Genomic DNA, 22,352 nt, shown 5'->3' with positions numbered 1-22,352 from the left:
TTGCAAGCAAGCCTGAGCCAACGGCAGGACTCTGCATTGCGCTGTGTTTCAGGGTGGGAAAGCCTTGGCTGCAGGGCAGGGAGTCCCATTCAATATCTGCTGTGGAGACACTGTCTCCGGCCACATAGAGAACCTGCCAGCATAATGTCACATATGCTGCATGGTTGCACCCACTTACACTGGCAATCAAAACTACATGAATTACTGCAACAAAGAGAGTATTTTTGTCTATTGAATGATCCAAAATTACAAAAAAAAATGTGAAAAAGTGGCTACACTTATTCATCATTTATGAGAGTGTAAATTTTATATATATTATATATAAAATATAAAATATATATTATATATAAAATATATATTATATATAAAATATAAAAAATATATAATATATATTTTATAATATAAAATATTATATACAATATATATAAAATATATTATATATTATATATTATAAATATATTATATATAATATATAAAATATAAAATATATATAATATATAAAATATAAAATATATATTATATATAAAATATAAAAAATATATAATATATATTTTATAATATAAAATATTATATACTATATATAAAATATATTATATATTATATATTATAAATATATTATATATAACATATAAAATATATAATATATATAACATATAATATATATTATATATATAAGATATAAAATATATATAAAATATAAATAATATATATAGAAATATATAATATATATAAAATATATTATATATAAAATATATAATATATATAAAATATATTATATATAAAATATATAAAATATATAATATATATAAAATATATATAATATATATAAAATATATAATATATATAAAATATATATAATATATATAAAATATATAAAATATATATAATATATATAATATATAATATATATAATATATATAATATATATAATATATAATATATATAATATATAATATATATAATATATATATAATATATATAATATATAATATATATATATATAATATATATATATATATAAAATATATATAATATATATAATATATAATATATATAAAATATATATAATATATATAATATATAATATATAAAATATATATAATATATATAATATATTATATATAAAATATATATAATATATTATATATAAAATATATATAATATATTATATATAATATATATTATATAAAATATAAAAAATATATAATATATATTTTATAATATAAAATATTATATACAATATATATAAAATATATTATATATTATATATTATAAATATATTATATATAATATATAAAATATAAAATATATATAAAATATAAAATATATATTATATATAAAATATAAAATATATATTATATATAATATATTATATATAATTATATATATTATATATAATATATAATATATATATTATTAATTATATATAATATATAATATATATATATTATTTTATATGTATAATATATAAAATATATATAATATATATTATATATGAAATATATATAATATATACAAAAAATATAAAATATATATAATATGTATATAAAAATATATAATACATATATAAAATATATATTTTTTATATATATATATATATATTAAACAGGGTCTCACTATGTTGCCCAAGCCATTCTGGCACTCCTGCGCTTAAGTGATCCTCCTGCCTCAGCCTCCCTAGTAACTGGAATTATAGAATTATAAGTGTGAGCCACTGTGCCCAGAAATTACAAAATTTTTGGAATGCAATTGGGAAGTACAGCTAAAAAGCTTCAGCAAGGTGGGCCATTTTATTGCACAATCATACTTCTTGGAATTTATCTTACGGAAATCAGTAGTCAAGTTCACAAAAAGTGACAACAGTCATTACAGAAAAACAGAAGAAAGGAAAATAAAAATCATTAAAACCTACCAATAGGATATTGGACAAATAAATCATGTTATAACTCTACAATGGGCTATTATGTAACCATTAAAATGATCATCTATTCTAGATCGATACTTATTGCCATATAATAATAACCATAATATATTGTTAATCGATAAAACTAGGCAATACATGTGAGGTAGTGTATCTCATTTTTATTAGAAAAAACTACACACAAACACAAACATCGAAGAAAGGGATCTGGGAAGAGAAGACAGGAAGCTCCCGGTGCATTGCTCAGGAGAAACACAAACTATGTCGTCAGTAACTAATTCCCAGGGTGACGTCACTGGCAATTTCACTTATTTATGTTTTTCTATATTGATTATATACATATATATATACATATTTAACCAAGATATTATAGGATTATTTTTATTTGTTTGATTACCATTTGTGTGGCTGTGGTTCCCAAGTGTCAGGCTCCACAGAAAGTTTTACAATCATTTTCAGCTGAAGTCTCACAAAACTGCCTCAGGTCAGATCAGCGCGATTCTGTGCTTCTATAAATGAGGCATGCAGAATTGAAGCGATTATACAAGTTCATAAAACTAGTGACCAGTGGAGCTAGTGTTTGAACCCTGACCATCTTGTATGATCATGAATTATTCTCATAATCAGAAAAAGAGATGATAAAAATCTACTTATTGAAAAAGAAGAAAAGAAAGTATTTCTCTCATCTTCATAACACTGGACAATACTTAACCTCTTTATTCGTAAAATATTAAACAAATGCAAAGTTAAATAAGTTGCTTTTTTTTTTTTTTTGCTTTTCTCTTTCCACCCAGAGTCTAGAGTATTTCATAGTTAATTTTCTGGTTATTAAAGATATCATCAAGCTGAACATTCTTTCATTACAAGGGATAATCAGCTGATTTCTGTGTTTCTCTTCTCTGTGAAAAACATGCCCACAGAAACTGTTCTTTCCAAATCTACTCATGAACTTATTAACAAGGTCTGCTCCCCTGATGATGCAAGATGCCCAAGAGTCCGAATGGCAGAGCTGATCAAGTGGGTTTGATCAGAGGGGCTTGGCTGCTACGAATGCTTGGTGGTGTCCACAGACTGCAGAGGTAGAGAGTGTTTGTATTAGCCCGTTTTCATTCTGCTATAAAGGTACTACCCACACCGGCTAATTTATAAACAAAGGAGGTTTAATTGACTCAGAGTTCTGCATGCTTGGGAGGCCTCAGGAAACTTACTGTCATGATGGAAGGGGAAGTAGGTACCTTCCTCACAAGGTGGCAGAAGAGAGCGTGTGTGCGAAGGAGGAACTGTTAAATGCTTATAAAACCATCAGGGCTCTAGTCCGAACTCACTTGCTATCACAAGAACAGCATGGGGGGAACTACCTCCATGATCCAGTCACCTGCCTCCCTTGCCAGGTGGGAATTACAATTCAAGATGAGATTTGGTTGGAAACACAGAACCAAACCGTATCAATGTTGATTAGCTATTGGGCAAATCTATAGCAGAAAACTTACTATAAGAACCAGATATTCACAACATTTCCAACTGCACAGAGAACACTGACAGATGCATGAAAGAAATGTTTTCTGCCATCACAAGCTTTCCACCATTCTGGAAATAAATAACATACATAGAACACACACAAATACACATGAAATACTATCTCATTATTCCTCCCAGAAAATCTTAAGGCTCATATCAACACACATACATGCATGCACACACATACACTGTTGCTGGACTGTCAAAAAGTAATTTAGGATCAGTGTTTCACCACACTCACCCCCACAATAAAGGTCAAAGTCAGATGTAAGCTGAGCCCCAAAGCTGCCTTCGTCTCCAGGGAATCTCGGATGACAGTGGAGGGTCTGTGGGAGGAGAGGCCAAGGCTCAGAACCACCAGGCGGGCTCGGAAGGAGACTTCGATGGCTGTACCTTCCACATGAGAGTGAACTAGAAATAAACACACCTGACAGAAGGAAACACCAGAAAGAGGTGCATTCCATCATCCTGGCCCTGAGTGTAGGGAAATGAATCAACAAAGCACTCCTGATCGTAACCAGAAGCTGGCCTCACATCAAATTGTAATGCTGTCCGAATAAATTTTCAGCAAAATTTTTGGTCCAGTAAACCTTGAAGACACTCTTGAAGTTTAAAATAATATGCTTCAAAGAAACAAATACAAATGTTTTCTAGAGAAATAGACCTAGAACACAGCCTGAGATAATTCTCACGATGGAAGGTTTCAAAGATGATGAAAAACATCATGATACCAGACACAACACCTCAGGGAAGAAGGCACAATGAGCAAGACACAGCAGGCACGACTGACGGCAGAACCAATCCCGCACACTCTTAGACGCTGGAATTGTCTAAGGTATAATACAGCTATAGTATATTATATAATGTTGTATATAATATAAATGTATCATATACATAAATACTATATGTTTATTTAATATTAAATACTTATAAATAATTTATAATTAAAATATTTATAAATAAAGATATATATTACCATTATAAATTATTATAATTATATGCCATATAATTATATATTCTTATAAATTATTATCATTATGAATTATATTACTGTTATAAATGATATATCTATGTAATTATATGTTATACATAATAAAAGGTAACATACATGTGTATATTATATACATGCTTAATAAAGTTAAATATAGGAGTTGACAAAAAATGTAAGCAAATAATGAGGACTCTACAAAACAGCCAAGCAAATTTGAAAGGAAAACACCAAGCAGAATTTTTTTTTCTTTTTTTTTTCTTTTTTTTTTTTTGAGAAGGAGTCTCGCTCTGTCACCGGGCTGGAGTGCAGTGGTTCAATCTCAGCTCACTGCAACCTCTTCCTCCTGGGTTCAAGTGATTCTCCTGCCTCAGCCTCCCCAGTAGCTGGGACTACAGGTGTGCATCACCACACCCAGCTAATTTTTTTTTTATTTTTAGTAGAGACAGGGTTTCACCATGTTGGCCAGATTGGTCTTGATCTCTTGACCTTGTGACCCACCCACCTTGGCCTCCCAAAGGATTACAGGCATGAGCCACCATGCCCAGCCTCAGGTAGGGTTTTAAGAAATGATAAATAAAGTGTCTGAAGTTAAAAAATAATAATTCAGTTTCAATTATGAATTACACAGTTGAAGAGACAATTAGTGAATTGGAAAGTAATCTGATATAATAATATAAATTGTAGTAATAAAGCAAGTAAAATTAAAGAGGTCTGATGAAGAAGGCAAGTTCTAAAATTCATCTACTCAGATTTCCAGAAGAGAGAATTTGAGTAGTTAACATGTAAGGAGTTTCCAGATTTGTTGAAAGACACCAATTCTGAAGTCGAATATCAAGTAGGATACAGTAAAAAGAAAAATCAACAGCTATATTACTGAAAATACAATTTCAAACAAACAGCAGTTACTTAAAGCCCTTAGTGAGAAAATACAGATTAATTTCAAAGGAATGGCAATAAGAACTAACGTTTCTTCCCAGATGCAACAAGGGAAATCAAAAAAGAGTTGAAATTACTTCCTATTTGTGTTGAAAAATATCAATAGTCAACCTAATTTTATGTTCACTAAAACTGTTTTTCAAGAATGAGTGTAAAATTAAGACATGAAATCTGAGAGTTGCCAAAGGAACCTAAATAAAGAAAAATTTCAGTTTATGGAATTTAAATGTTATGATTAAGATACAGGGCACAAATAATATAGACATTCAATAAGCATAGACCTTTGCATTGTAATGGAGAAGGGAAGAGATGATGATTAAATTTTGACTTCTGTATGGAAACTAATACTAAACACTAACATAATAGAAATAGGGACTGTAAATTCAACTTGGTGGAAAATTTTTAAATGTAGGGAGAGGAAAAAAGCCTCTAAATCCAAAAAATGCCAAGAAGGAGGAAAAGTCCAAAACAATGATAGCATGCATGAGAATAATAGAAAGCACAATATGAGATAGTAAAATAAAATTCAAATATGTCAGCAATCCAAAAGGTTCTAATGGAAGAACAGGCTGAGCTTCTGTAAGGAAGAGAAGAGGAGTGGATTTCTCCCTCTCTGGAGAGTCCCCACGAGTGGACGTGGGCTGGTGGACGGCCCTGCACACTCTTCTCTCGGCCTGCTTCGCTGGCTCTAAGGTGCCTGCTCAGCTGTGACCATACCTGGGTCTGCAGGAACAGGCGAAGGTGGACATCTAGGAGCTCCTTTCTCAGACTGAGACCCAGTCACCCCCAGCAGCCTGTGAACCTTTGCTCCGTTCCACCTCCCCCAGCTCATTCATACATAGCTACAAGCACTCCAGGACACACTCAGATCAGGGAAGGTCCTGGGAGAAGGTTCTATGAGTAGAAGGAAGACATGGAGAATGGAAACTGTAGGCAATTAGCACTCTTCCCTGCAACACTAAATGGGAATAGACTCAACATTCTGGTTGAAAAGCAAATATTTTCATACTGGATTAAAAAACATCTAGCTAAATGCTATTTATGAGAGACACATCCAAATTACAAGAATTTAGAAAATTTGGCAGTTAAAAGAATTTTTCTTCTTGTAAACTGATTATCTATATCTATCACCATTATAAACTGATATACATATATAAATGTTATGTAAATACCACACTTGTACACATATGCACGTACACACAAACAAAGGAAAGCTGATTTAATCCTCTTATTATTAGGCAAAAGAGACTTAAAAGGCAGAAACCACTACTAAAGATAAAGAGAGAGGGTCATTATATAACATAAATGTTTCAATTTTCTCAAGGAAAATATAACTAAGCTTACATACACTTACTAATAAAGTTTCAAAAGCAAATATTAGCAAAACAAGGAAAAATAGAGTTCAACATTTTATTAGGGAATGTTTAACAGAATGGGCTTGCTTCACACTTTCTAGCTGTGTGACATCAGGATGTTTCTTGAATTGTCTATGACTCATAATGGCAAAATGGTACAATAAGATAAATACTTCCTAATGTACTAAATAAAACAGTGTGGATAATGTACCTAGCAAAGTTTCTAGTGTGCAGGAAATAGTCCATCAGAATTAAATACTGTTATTATAACATTTTTGATGAAAGTGGTAATAAGATAAAGCAATATTAGAGAAAAAAGACTTGAATTACTTTTGCACCAACCCATAGCAAATAATAATCTTTTCATTTCTGATTGCTGCTATGACCACAGAAAAAAGTGGAGCCATGAAGAAACATGAAAAACAAATAAAAAGCTATCTCATAGTGGAGGTTATTGCTCTATTTCCCTTGGAGGCAAAACATCTTTTCAAAGAAATTCTTCTTTTCCTCCAAATTCTTCAACTTTTATTTTTAAATATATGTACTGCTATGAAATCCACATATTATCTTCTGCCTGAGTAATATTTTGAAATGCAAGTGAGTTTTTTCCATCTATGTGAACATGTGTAGAAAGCTACGAAAACAGAAAGCACAGCATCACCAAAGGCAAAATAGAACTCACTATTGGTATTGGATAGTGTTGCCCATATGATCAAAAATGTGTACATTAAGTGTGAAACGTTTATTCTGGTCAATGGCTTCCCAATTTAGTGTAAACATATAATTCTATGCTGATTCCTCTGGTTAGGGCCATGGTATATTACTGTGGTCTTCTAGAAGCCTCTGAATTTACTTTGAGTATAGACATGATTGGGTTCAAACTAAACTCAGTCGTCTTTGATTTGGTTGCATGTGGAGCCAGTGCCATCCATGCCACTTAGCTTCAGATTGTTTCTAAGTATCCCTGAAAAACATCGGGCACACACAGAACCACTATCTTACCCTTGGGGTTTGTCAACTCACAGCCCTACTGCTTTACACAAAGAAGGTGGTTAAACATGCATTTCTTTTAAAGGCATATTTGGTCCTTCTAAAACAGAGCAATAAAATTGCACAATCTGAAGGAAGGAACAGTTTGTTTTGCCCTTTTTATTGCCAGTTAAATGCCAGAAGACTTTTAAAGTAACAGCAACCCGTGTAAAGGGGGGGAAAAAAGCAAATAAAATTTTTATGAGTTAAAAATAAACCTAATGCTCTTTCCTCTTCCATAGTTTTACAAAACTTTCTATACCTTTTGGCATAAGGAACTACAGATGATATATAGTATTTTTCTCTGCAAATACCAGCAAGGCATCATATAAAATTATAGCTGTGGGAATGGAGATGCTGTAAAATCAAGCAGGGAAACAGAACAGTTTCATACAGAGTAACACAGTTGATGTTATTTTCACTCTAACAAAGCAAAATTCATTGTAAGAGTAAAAGAGCCTGGGTTTGGTGGATCACAGCTATAATCCCAGCACTTTGGGAGGCCAAGGCTGGCGGATCACGAGGTCAGGAGATCGAGACCACGGTGAAACCCCATCTGTACTAAAAAATGCAAAAAATTGGCCGGGCGTGGTGGCGGGCGCCTGTAGTCCCAGCTACTCGGAGAGGCTGAGGCAGGAGAATGGCGTGAACCCGGGAGGCGGAGCTTGCAGTGAGCCGAGATTGCGCCACTGCACTCCAGCCTGGGCGACAGAGCAAGACTCTGTCTCAAAAAAAAAAAAAAAAAAAAAGATCATGCCACTGTACTTTAGGCTGGGCCACAGAGCAAGACTCAGTGTTAAAAAAAAAAAAAAAAAGGTGGGGGGGGCATTGGCTGTATGCTTTATTTTGCTTATATAAAACCTCTTAAAAATAGCATTCATTATAGGTAGCTCTTATTTTTAAACAGAGCAGTTGCTTCTTCCTTTCTGTGTCTGATTTAACACCCGAACGCCATGTGACCCTTTTCAGGCATTTTAGCTGTAATGGTGCATTGGAGTCATCTGGAAGCCCGAGGGATTCTGATCTAATTGGCCTGAGGCGCCTCCGGGGTCTTTTCTTCCGGGAGTTTTCAAAGCTCCCCAGGTGACCGACAGGTAGCCAAAGTTGAGAACCAAAGTTTAATCTCAAGAACAAGTTAGACGACTCAGCTTAGATGAGCAGGGATGTGCAAAGTCGGTGGTAATGTGGAACATCCGCCAAGAGGAAGCCACACTTCAGTCGTTAATGTCCAGTCTCCATCCTGTTGCCCTGAGTTTAACAAGCTGTGATGCTACTCTTGACCACCTGGCCCAGGGCACCACCCTCTTTCCACCAACCCTAAATTTCACCTGAAGGGACCAGAGTAACGATGGTTTGGGAGTGGCGAGATAGGAACAGGAGAAAGGGACTCTTTTGATTTCCATTTTTTTCCCATCTTAAATGCTGACGTACGCTCCAAAAAGTTTGTGTTGATCTCCAAACGCCAGCCATGAGGGTTGCTTTAGCGCTGATGGCCTTGAGCTTCTGTTTGTTTCATCTTGTGTGTCCAGCGTGTCTTCTTCCGTGCATCAACCATTGTGTATAGCTTGCGTTAGGCTGGGCAGCAGGAGTGACAGACCTGTTGGCGGGGTTGGGGGGCATCCGGGAAGAAAGGGAACCAGGAAGAAGGGATGGATCCTGCGGAGGAGGATTGGCTGGCATCACTTAGGCTAACCTTACCCAGGGCCAAAGACGTGGCACAGGCTGGCACAGAGTTGGAAGCTGATGCATGTTCATTATTTACTCTCAGCTAATGTCCAGCGCAGCTGCTAACATCCAGCACATCTCAGCAAATCAAGCTGGCCAGAGATGGAAAATATTCTTACCCAAAACTTGATGGAATGCTAAGGGTGTCCCGGCATATTAGCTGGAAAAATGTCATGGAAGGAGTAGAAATTAAGCTGGATAAGGAAGACCTGATCCCTCCAGTTTAGAAACCTTACCAATTCAAAATAAGAGCTGCTGTTTCCTGTTGGATTCATAGACTACAATAATAATTTGTAATAATTTAGTTATAATAATAGTTTCTTATTACTATAATAATTATTTGTGATAATTTGCTGGTAAACAGTAATTTTGTATTAGATAGTAATAATTAATTTATATTATGGTAAATCTAGAAATTACTAAATTTTATAAATAATTAATAAAAACTGAAGCCCAAATTAGAACAATGATGACAAAAGTAATAATGATAATCACAACAGTGTATATATATAATATATATATATTTCCACATATAACTATATGGAATTATCTTTATTATTCAGTTGCTCATGTATTTATCTGACTATTTATTAATTACCTGGCTTCTAGGGGTTAAGCACTTTGTTATATGTTAGGTATACAACAATAAAGAAACAGATAGGGTCTCCATCCTCAGTAATTTGGTAGACTAGTGAGAGACAGACATTAAATAATTAAAAATTCAAGGGTATATATTATGGCAAAAATGTGTTAAGGAAAAGAACAGGGACATGAGATAATGTATCCAAATACCTACTTGGGTTCCAGTGATTTGAGGATACCCTTTAAGACCTTTAAGAAAATGACATTTAAATGGGATCCTGAATGATGGGCAAGAATCATTTTGGTTAAGAAATGGAAGGAGTTCATTTTATGCAGGAAGGGGAATGTGCAATGAGGTAAAAATATTTCCCGAAGACGGAGCACTCACACATGCAGGCATGTGCAGGCACACCCACAACACGCCCTCACACATGAGAGTCCAGCGTGCAGTGTGCATAGACAGTCACGCTGGTGTCTGGCCCCCTCCCAGAATCTATGAAGATAGGACAAACTAACTGGGTGCCAAGGACCACAACTTTCAAAAACAAGAGCAGGGAAGTGCTGAGCGTCTGGGCAAATAAGTCTAGACTTTGATCTTGAAGATATGAATTCATTTCAGAACATTTGCTTGGACTATCTCCTTGTGCTTGCATAATCTTGCCTACACCACGATGTGCTAAGTTTAGACGTTCCTCCAGTCTTCCAGCAGGCAGCATGGCAGAGAGGGAGGGGACGGGCTCAGCCCAGGGCTCCCCGGTTCTGCTACCACCAGGGAGAGGGAGGGGCATTGTTCTTACTGGAGAAAGTGCCAAGACTTGAACCAAATGTTTATATTGTGTTTTTGAATCTCTGCCTGGGGAAGAGACAGCCTACCAATGACTTCAAGAAAATATGTTGGCTCTTTTTCTGCAAATAGCCTTTCTGGTTTTCATGGCAAATAGAAGAAACGTCTCTCTTTAGTCATTGAGACATTTTGTTGTGATTTTTTTTCTAAAGTATGTTGAAAGTCATGTGTGTATTCTTCTAGGTGTTGTGCTATTTTCCTGCAATGTGGAGCTCCTCTCATTCCAAGAACAGGGTGATAATCTATTATTGGAAGATGAATAATGTAGTTTCTTGACCAGGAGAAGGGGATCAAGATGTTACTGAAGCAGTTTACAGTTGAGCCAAACTGCGTGTTCCCTGAGTCACTTCATTCACGTTGTTTTGTTTTGATTGATGGTGTATGAATTTTTTTTAACAGTTTTGACCTTTGTCCAAATGCTTCTAACTGATCCTCATCCTGAATCTACAGTGAGGCCATCAGCTGTGTCTCCCCTCCCTGTCCTTCTCCTTCTTGTCTTTCCACAAGCCCTTCCTGCTGAATCTAGCCCTAAATCCGGTTTTGTATTTTTATCCGTGGCAGACCTTAGATGATTTCTGGGTGGAATTATTGGGATTATTTCTAAATGTGCTGGAATTTCTGCTTTTGTTGTGTCAATCCCAGGGTTGATTTAGATTCCTCATTTTAGCATCAGAACTGACACGATTGCTAAGAATTCCTTCAGATCTGCCCATGGCGTGGAGCCACTTCTTCACCGTTCCAGAGCCGAAACCCTGTGAATCATGGGTGGCTGGCTGGCAGACGCTTCTCTTGAGAGTTGATAGTGTCCTTGGGCCAACATTCATCCGAGGAGCCCTGCGGTGAGATCATCTGTCACTCTAACGAGAGAAACTGATTCCTACGGAACGGAGCTGGGCTGCAGTGGCCTCAGGGCAATGATGTCACAGGCCTTTGAACACATTCAACAAAACTCCCAGTCTCTGGTTAACAAGTGAACGTGCCTGAAAGAATGGGACAGATAATGACAGGTGAATGCCCCCCGACCTGTGTGGCCAATGGCCCAGCAGGACTGGCATTACTCCAAAATTGTCAGAAATGCAGGCTCTCAGGCCCTGCCCCACCACCCAAACCAGAAACCATGTGGACAAGATCTCCAGGTGATTCAAATGCACAGTAGGCCTGCATGAGTAATGCATATCAAGAAATCTTCGCTTCTCTTAACTACCTAGCGGGACACCAAGGGAACCTCCTAGAAGAAGTCGCAGATGGGATGGGGCTGGATGCCACCCCCTCAAAGAAGCACAGACCTGCTGACCCCCTCCCTCCCTCTGCAGCCTGAGCTCACGAGCTGTGGGGAGTGGGAGCAGGGGGTCCCTCCCACATCCTCAGGAAGAAGCCACCACGTCACTGGGAGCCTGTGTTACACATCAGTGTGTGAGGGAAGAATCTGGAAACAACTGACTAAGAGGATGGCATGATCTCGGCTCACTACAACCCCCACCTCCTGGGTTCAAGAGTTTCTCCTGCCACAGCCTCCCGAGTAGCTGGGATTACAGGTGTGTACCAACACACCCGGCTAATTTTTTGCATTTTTAGTAGAGACACAGTTTCACTCTATTGGCCAGGCTAGTCACGAACTCCTGACCTCAAGTGATCCACCCACCTTGGCCTCCCAAAGTGCTGGGATTACAGGTGTGAGCCACCACTCCCGGACAGGTAGTGACAGTTTTTAGAGGCTCTGGGTGCTTGGCCCTTGCCTTAAACCAAATGCTTTAAATGGGCCTTTGGTCTATGTCAATAAAATTGCAAGTGTGTATGCACATTTGACTTAATAATAATAGTAATAAAAACTAATGAACAGTCAAGACATTTTTTAAAAAGACATTTTGCTTGAAAGGCTTCTCATCTGATCCTAGAACAACAGTGGCTTAGAGCTGGGGAATCATGTCTGTTTCTGTCCCCGAGCGAGTGCCTGCCATATCACACGAGTAGGCACATCCGTCGCTTGGGGGGTCTCCTGCCTCCTGCTGCCCTCAGCTGTTTTTATCTCTTCTCCTTGTCCTCTAGGGACTTGACTGAAACTGGAAGGCAGACGCAGTCTGAGAATTCTTTTATCCCTTTATCATCTCCCTGGGCAATCTTTACTTTTAGGTTAAGAAATAGCATGTTCTTTTCCTTAAAGTTTTAAAATTTCATTTTGTTTTCATTTTATTAGAAAGACCATTGCAATGGAAAAGAGGGGCAGTTTTCTTAGATGTTCAATGCCTGTCTCCACTGGCCAGATAAATTCCAGTCGCACTCGTCATTCTGTGATTCTTCTTCAAGGCTACTGAGGGTGGCTATCTGAGTTGAGGAGAATAAACTTAAAAAGGTCTGGGTGCGGTGGCTCATGCCTGTAATCCCAACACTGTGGGAGGCCAAGTCAGGGGGATCATTTGAAGTCGGGAGTTGAAAACCAGCCTGGGCAACATGGCGAAACCCTGTCTCTACAAAAAAAAATACAAAAATTAGCTGGGTGTGATGGCAGGTACCTGTAATCTCAGCTACTTGGGAGGCTGAGGCAGGAGAATCGCTTGAGCCCAGGAGGTGGAGGTTGCAGTGCGACGAGATTGTGTCACTGCATTCCAGCCTGGGTGACATAGCAAGACTGTATCTCAGAAAAAAGAAAGAAAGAAAGAAAGAGAGAGAGAGAGAAAGAGAGAGAGAGAGAAAGAAAGAAAGAGAGAGAGAAAGAAAGAAAGAGAGAAAGAAAGAAAGAAAGAAAAAGAAAGAAGAAAGAAAGAAAGAAAGAAGAAAGAAAGAAAGAAAGAAAGAAAGAAAGAAAGAAAGAAAGAAAGAAAGAAAGAAAGGAAAGAAACTAACTTAACAGGAAATTTGTTTATCTCTAGAAAATTTCTCCCATGGAAAGTCACTTAGCTGAAGGGTAAAAGGAGCCGCTCCCTTCAGTAACCTTCAGAAATGGCCCATTTTCTACTCAGAAATCACTTTACTTTCACTTGAGAAGGGTTCTGGCCCCACAGTTGTAAAAGCCTGGGAATGAATACTCTAGGTTTTCCTCCTGGCATCAACAGGGCATGGTTTGGTAACCCCTTTCCTTGTGCCATCTGTAGAATGGTGGTAAATGTGCCCTACATAGACGTAGGTTATACCTTCACTGCAATGGACTGAATGTTTACGTCCCTGCAAAATGTATATGTGAAAACTGGATTCCCAAAGTGTTGGCAACAGCAGGTGGGGGCTTTGGGAGGTGATGCGATTATGAGGATGGGGCCCCATGAGTGAAATCAGTGCTCCCGTAAGAGAGACCCCAGAGTGATGCCCCATTCCTTCCACCCTGTGAGGGCATGGGGAGAAGATGTCATCTATGAGCCAGGAAACAGGCTGTCACTAGACATCAAATCTGCCAGCATCTTCATCCTGGACTTCCAGCCTCAAGGAATCCATTGAGGATACAGTGTGTTGTTCATAAGCCACACAGTCCTGGTCTTTTGTTACAGCAGCCAGAATGGACTAAGAATGCTGCGAAACCGTCTCCCTTCTGGCTTTCCCTCAGTGGTCTCTCATTTCCTTTCTCGTCATCAGCATCTGCCCCTGCATTGACATGGCGGCTTGACATGGTACTTCCTATCAAGGTGAGATTAAATCAGAACTTCATACCTACTCCCTCTCCGACCATCTCCTGTGGGCCCCAGCTCCTCTGCTGCCTGGAGAACAAATGCGAGAGAGAATGATTCCCAGCCCCTTGGAGTGTCTGGCAGTCAGGAGTGAGAATGCAGGGTGGCAACCGTGGACAGGCTGGCCTCCGAGGAAGCACTAAGGTCCTGGGGTCCGTGCCCCACTCAGCACATAGAGCAGGCCCACAGGCTGCTGTCGTGAGCACCATGGTACAGTTGCCACACGGACTCTTAGTGTAAAAAACCGTGAGGCTATTTGACAAAAGGTAGCCTAAAGAAAATGTTTCAAGCAGGAAAACCTAAGTGCAGAGCCTGTGTTTATGGACCGTTAGCCCAAACTTTCCCACCTGAATGTGATTCCTGGATAAACCTGAGACGCGAGTGTGAGTTAGGCTGGTTTTAGTGAACTATAAATACGAACGGTTTTCATTAAAATCGTACAGGATGATCATTTTTATTAAGCACGCAACATTGTATTATTTACTACCCCATTAATTTGAACTTTGGAAGCTTTGATGATTGCACCCTGTATTTCTAGTCAGCATTCATAGAGTAAGACTATTTTTTTTCCCTTAATTTCTTTGGTGATGGGACCATCTATATTTACATTGCTGGACTGGGTAAAAGAATGTGGCTAAGAATACTGGCCTACAACTAATGAGAGGTGATATTGTCTAATCATGATCTAGGAGTTTTGGATTGAGAAAAACCCAGATTCAAGCTCAAGACCTAGAATCAAGAACAAATTCTGCTACTTACTGGCTACATGAACTTTAATAAACATTTTTCTTTAATGGCCTCTGAAAATAAGACTTATCAGATGCAATAGTTCATACTTGCAACCCCAGCGTTTTGGGAGGTCAAGGCAGGAGGATCAAAGCCAGGAGTTTGAGATCAGGAGTTTGAGGGCAACGTAGTGAGACCTTGTCTCTTAAAAAAAGACTAATCCAGCCTGGGTGCCTGGGTGACATAGCGAGACTCCGTCTCAAAAAAAAAAAAAAAAAAAAAGACTAATAAAGAAACCCACCTCACTGGTGGTTTATGTTTGAGACAATGGAAGGAACAATGAACGCTGGGTCAAGAGGAAAACACGACAACATGACGTTGACTGATGCACGACATTCATTGCCAGAGAGAATGGAAAGTTTTGGGATTATGAGCAAAACAAGCACACTGCTTCTAAGATGACACACCAACAGTGGTTTATGCCATCTTTTCATCATTGTGACAAATGCCACTTAATTTAGCATTTTCTTGTGTTCACTACGAGCACTACTCAATATTTTAGTAGACCAAGGACCCCAGATGTTCATGCTCCCAGCCATGATGTCAGCTCCCTTCTTCTGGGCGGTTGTCCCCAGAGTGCCCCACCTACCACCAGCAGCCCTGGGGCTCTTAGAGATGCTCACAGCAAATGTCTACCTGGTATCTGATAAACAAGTTAAGTAGGATCTGGCAGGGAGGTGTCTGGAGAGAGGTGGAGTGGGGCAGGGGACATACATACTTTCTCCCTTCTAGCACCAATCCATGTAGCCCACAGAAAGCAAACTCAGAGTGCTTAAAGCAAAAAGGGGCCCCTGTCCTGTCTGATCCTGCCCTGCACAGTCTTTGAGTTCATGGCAGCATCTCCAGGCAGATAGTAGGCTGTGCACAGTCCCTGGAGATGAGGCCCTTTTGAGAAATTGCCTCTGAGCCCAAGAGTGCCTCCCGTTTCTCAGTTGGTAGCTGACTCATCTGAGACCATCTCATTGCAGAATTGACTTAGTAGCAAAATCCAGTCTGAGAACACAGGCTTCTGGGGGAGAGGCCTCCAAGCCAAGTGACTCCTCAAATAGGACATGAATTGCATAGCTTCTCTGAGCTCCTGTTTTCTTGTCCACGAGCTGAAGACAGTAAGGGAAATGGCGGGGTTTCCACCAGAAGTGAAGGAGCCCAAGGAGGGGGTTGCAGGTGTTGCTGTGTAGGAGTTTATTCCTTGCCTTGCCTAGGAATTTATTCCTGTAAATCCATTTCCTTACCCACTTTTAAAATTCACCATTTCTTCATATCCTTGTCACTGTTACATTTGGGTCACGCTTCTGTGGCCCTCGAGGACTTTGGCGACACTTGGGTTTCCTGTAATATTTCATGCCATGACTAACCTATGTGCATGTCAATGGCCCACTCAGCACCCTACCTTCAAAATTTATGAATTTCCTCCACACCCACAACCTTAACCTTTGTCTCACTTCTAGAATCCACACAAGGGACACACCCCAGCTCTCCCCTTTACCAGGAGCTCCTGTCTTTCTCTATCTCAGAAGTTCCTTCTTCTTGGGACGCATGCCTGAGCCCCTTCTTCATGCCAGTGTCCTCACCCTGGCAGAGCACATTGCTCCTTTTCACTGCACAACCAGTTTTAGGTCACCCGCCTCCTCCTCATTCATCAGCCCCCTCTTGTCTTGCTTCCCTCATTCTAATTCTGGTCATAGGATTCTATTTAAAAATCCACTCCCACTGTCCCTTTCAATATTCTCACTCAACGAATGTTTACTGAATGACAACACTCTTCCAGATAACCTCTTTCCACTTCCTTCTCTTTCACCTTCACATCCACTTAGAGGGTTTCCTCACTTTAGCTTAGTCACTCATGACCCACCCATATTTTATGAAATCTAAAGCAGTATCAGTAATAAAATGCACCATGGCATTATGCACCACAGAGAAAGCAAACATGCTGCCAATTAAAGTAGAAAAAAGCCATCAATCGTAAGATACATTCTGCTTTCAAAGCTGTTAAAATATGAAAATATATGCATTCTATAATATACAAAGTAATGGCATTTTTTAGATCACTGCAAAGATACTTCCTAATCTTCTTTTCTCTTTGATATTAAATTTCATGAAATAGACTGAGCTGTCAAGCCCTGACTCTTACTTCCCAGAAAGTTTTTATTCCACTGCCATTTGGATCCCTCTTCTAATAAAACTGCTCTCTTAAAAATCATGAGTCACGTCACAGTTGCCAGCCCTGAGGCAGTGTCTAAGGCTGTCCTTCCCAGGGCCACAGGCTGAGCTGATGCTGCCGGCTGTCTTTCCTTCCTACAATGCTGCCCTTCCTTCCTACAATGCTGCCCTTCATTCTGAGGATATGTCTTCCTGTTATTGTCACACGTTGGTTAATCCTTCTCAGTTTTCAGACTAACTGACTGCTTACCTGCATTATTTCTTCCTGGTCCCATCTTCTATCCTTGCAATCTGTAGTTCCTCTTTTTGAAACCTCCCAAATCAGACTTTTTGCCCTCAGGACATACCCTCAAAGCAACTGGGTGGGTCAACCCATAGCACTCACGTTGATAAATCAAAACATCAGGTCCCCATTGTCCTCAGCTCTGAACTGCCAGCAGAATTCAGCCCAGGCATTCACTGCTTATGTGTGAAGATGCTTCATTTCAGTGCCATGCACAACGCATGCTCTCTTGCACACTCTCATATCATCTAAGCTGCTACATCTTCAGATCACTAACTCCTACACAACTCACAAAAATGCTTGAGCCTAGTCCTTAAAACTCGCTCTCTTGCAGGTCAGATCTAGCCCCATTACACTGAGTAGAGTTGGCTTCTCACGTTTAGACTCCAAGTTTATCTCTGCAGCTTTAACCTTCACACTAATCCTAACCTTAATTCTAATCCTAACCTTAACCCTAACCCTAATCCTAAACTTACCCCAAATGCTAACCCTAGCAACCTAACCATAGCCCTGACTTTAGCGCTAACCCTAACCCTAACCCTAGCCCTAACCCTAACCCTGATCTCCAGGCTTGTGCCCTTCATCACCTGCTTGCCATTGCCTTGGTCATATAATCAGCATCTCACACATGTGACATCCAAAGATAGATTCCCAGTGTTACGAGACTGGCTCCTTCCACTGTTGTCTCCATCTCAGGAACAGACAAGTCTCTCCTTCCTGGTCCAAAGGCCAAAGAACAGGAGGCTAGCCTTGATTCCTCTCCTCAAACCTCTGAGTTATCTGCCTCCCAGTGGCTCTAGCTATGAAAAGAGACTCAGAATCCATGGCATGTCTCTGCTTGCACGGCTGCTTTGCTGGGTTCATGCAGGCATTGCTTGCCCTCTGGACTGTTGCAATAGCCCCTGACTGCCTTCCCACTTTCTTTCCCTCCCAACACTGTTCCACCACAGGCATCCTCCACACAGCATCCAGAGTAAGCAACTAGAGTTCCATCATGCCACTAGGCTTAGCCTTTGCAGTCTCTTCTGTCTCATCACAGGAAATGCCAGAGCCTGTTCAGGCGTCTCAGGCTTCTTCTGCTACATTCTCTTTCCTTCCTTCCACTCACCACACTGGTTTCTTGATGCTCTCAATGATGTCAAAAATTGGTCACTTCAAGGCCTTTCCCAGGACTGCTCTCTCTGCCAAGAATGTTCTTCTTCCAGATTTTCCTGTGGCTCATTCCTTTGTTTCTTCACATCCTTTTGCTTCTCCTGAAAAGCATCATATTCTCATCCCCTGACATGAGGATAACTATGCCTCTTTACTGTGGTTGCAGTGATTTAAAAGAACACGCAGGAGAGCCTGTCACCATCTCTAACTTGTCATACATGCTCAATGAGTAGTGGCTATCAGTATTTTTTAAAAATTATTTTTAGTGTAAAAACTATCTTTTCCCTTCATTTTCTGATTTTTGTTTTAATTCTTGATGACCTTTAACTTGCATTGATAGCTTCCTCAATCACTTTTTAAAGGCAAGAGTAGCAATTATCAATGAAAAAAACTAGGATAAATAAGGATTCTGAAATATACTCATCATAGGACAAAGTATGCTGATAACCAGGACTCTAGAGTTTGAGACTTTATGCACATTTCCCAAACTAAAATTCCTTAAAGAATGATTGCTTCTAACTTGTAAGTTTTCAGACCCTGGAACTCATCCAAAGTCCTAAGTGGTAAATGTGGGAAAACATCCATTGAGTTTTCCTCTCCAGTAGCTAAACTTATCTCCTGTATTCCATGGAGAAATATCTTAATTTTTTTTTTCAATTAAATAAAATGATTTGTGAATAAAAACTTTTGATGGCATATACATTGCAGCAGTGAAGCAATTTAAAATCATAAAGCACTTATAATCAAATACCACTAAGTGGAACCACGGTGTCCTCTGTAGATGCTCTGACATTTTAGAATAGGAAAACCTACCCAGAAAAACAAACTCTTCTTGGAAAACACATTCTCTTCTCCACTTATTTGAGTTCATTTAAAAACATTTTTATATTTTAATTTACCCAACATTGAGGTAAAGCAGATTTGGACTTGAGCACTTTAACTGGAGGACCAACAGCTGCATGGTTCCAGTGGCCAAGTGAGGCAGCCACGGGGCTCCTCCAGGGAACACCTCTGTGTTCTCAGCACAGACACAGGGGCTGGCAGATATTTTTGAAGACAGCCCAAAAGTCTCTTCCATCAGCCTTGTTTGGGTTCCATGAGATGATTTTTCACAGCTTTCAAAACGCCAAATTAATAAAACCCTCCATTGTAAACATGGGCTCTAGTCAAAGTAAATGAGACCCATCTCCACCAGCTTTCAGCACAGCTCTAGAGCAAGGCCAAGAGAAGCATCTGCCGCAGCCAAGCCCACCTGTGTACTAAGCCACGCAGCCACGCACTGTCACACCCGCCTATGTGCTGAGCCACACAGACACCCACTGCCTTAAGTTCCAGGGTGGAAGGTTCTAATCACAGCCCGCCCTTCACCATTCTCAACAGACTTTAATGACCCACAGCAAGCTCCATGATCAAGTCTTCTTCTGCCCTCTTTCTCTAACTGCAAAAAGACTGCAGAAGATCAGAAGCATGACAGAAAACATCCACAGGGGCATTTCTGATGTTTTTCTGCACATAGTTTCTGGTGGTCCACATTGGATAATCTTAAAGGTTTCAGTAGACATCTAAAAATATGAAAGCATCCTGTGGAGGAATTCCAGAGGCATGCATTTCTTTTCCCACATTCTTCTGTAGAGATTCCTTCCATGTTTGCTGTGTGTGTGTGTGTGTTTGGATGTATGGCAGGGAAACTTCAAGATTCTTTTAATTATTTTGCGCTTCCTGCCCTGATAGAGCTGCTACAGGGAACGCTGGGCAGCCATTCACATTCACGATGTGCTTCAGTGCTCTTCAAAGCACAGTAGAAAACAAAACGGGAAAACTTTCCATTCATGAGTTTTGTTATCACCATGTCTGAATTTCTAAAAGCTGAGGTGTTGTCTTTTATCATGCCTTCTGTGAAAGACATAACATATGGATTTGTTCATGAGATGTAAAATTTGACAGTACGATTTCTTAGCTTTTTATAGAAACCTGACTGTAAAGAAACCATTTTTGGCCGGGCACAGTGTCTTACCCCTGTAATCCCAACATTTTGGGAGGCCAAGCTGGGCAGATCACTTGAGGTCAGAAGTTCAAGACCAGCCTGGCCAGCATGGTGAAACCCCGTCTCTACTAAAAATACAAAAATTAGCTGGGCATGATGGCACATGCCTGTAATCCCAGCTACTTGGGAGGCTGAGGCAGGAGAATTGCTTGCACCCAGGAGGTGAAGGTTGCAGTCACACGAGATCATGCCACTACGTTCCAGCCTAGGTGACAGAGTGAGACTCCACCCCGCCCCCCCCAAAAAAAAGACACCATTTTTGGAGTTTTAATTTTATATTTTAAACCTTTATCGAAGTTTTCAATTGTTTATCATTTTTGAAAGGATTTTCAGCTGGATGCAGTGGCTCACGCCTGTAATCTCAGCACTTTGGGAGGCCAAGGTGGGCAGATCACTTGAGCTCAGGAGTTCAAGACCAGCCTGGCCAACATGGTGAAACTCCAACTCTGTCAAAAGTACAAAAATTAGGTGGGTGTGGTGGCACATGCCTGTCATCCCAGCTACTTGGGAGGCTGAGACAGGAAAATATCTTGAACATGAAAGGTGGAGGTTGTAGCGAGCTGAGGTTGCACCACCACACTCCAGCCTGGGTGACAGAGCAAGATTCTGTCTCAAAAAAAAAAAAAGTTGTGTTTTTTTTTCCCCCAATCATCCCACCCTCCACCATGACCCAACCCAAAAAAATCAGGAATATTTGGAAAACAAACAGGCATTCAAATGATGCAGGACAGGCCAGCCCCAAAGTTGGTGCTTAGCCCAGAGGGTTCTGGGCTTAGCCCACGAAAGGGAGGCAGAGAGAGAAATAGAAATGGAATCTCTCCCATTTCCCCTGTGCCATTTGAAACTGTCCAAGGGGATAAGTCATCAAATATTCATGGCAATGACAGATATGGTTGAAATAAAGTTGTAAAAGAAGAACAGTTTCATCTTAGCATCAAGAATACTGATCATAATTCACGATGCAGTTGTTCCTCCATCACAGGAATGCTCTTTCCAGGATGTGAACTTGATCTACTCTTGGCTTCTCTCTTCATCCCTGGGCATGTTCTGGGGCACTGACCCTTAGGCTTGCACTGACTCACATCGTGCGGTGAAATCTTCTCCAACACTGCGTCTGGAAGCATGGGTCTGCCCCAGCAGAGGCCAGTGGGTGACGGATACTGACCCATCACTGACAGATTATTTCATTTGCTTTACCAAAAGCCTTTTTGTTTTACCTCTAGCTCTTTCTAGATGACCTATTAAGTAATAATTGTACCTTTGTAGCTCCCCAGACATGCTTTGTTCTTCTCACAAAGACCACATGAAAATATGTAGGTTAGAAAGATTCCTTTGTCCTATTGAATGTCAGATTTAACTCCTTTATTAGAACC

Source organism: Nomascus leucogenys, chromosome 9, assembly GCF_006542625.1.
Source record: "Nomascus leucogenys isolate Asia chromosome 9, Asia_NLE_v1, whole genome shotgun sequence".
NCBI classification, from domain to species: Eukaryota; Metazoa; Chordata; class Mammalia; order Primates; family Hylobatidae; genus Nomascus; species Nomascus leucogenys.
Note: the sequence above shows the minus strand (reverse complement) of the source record.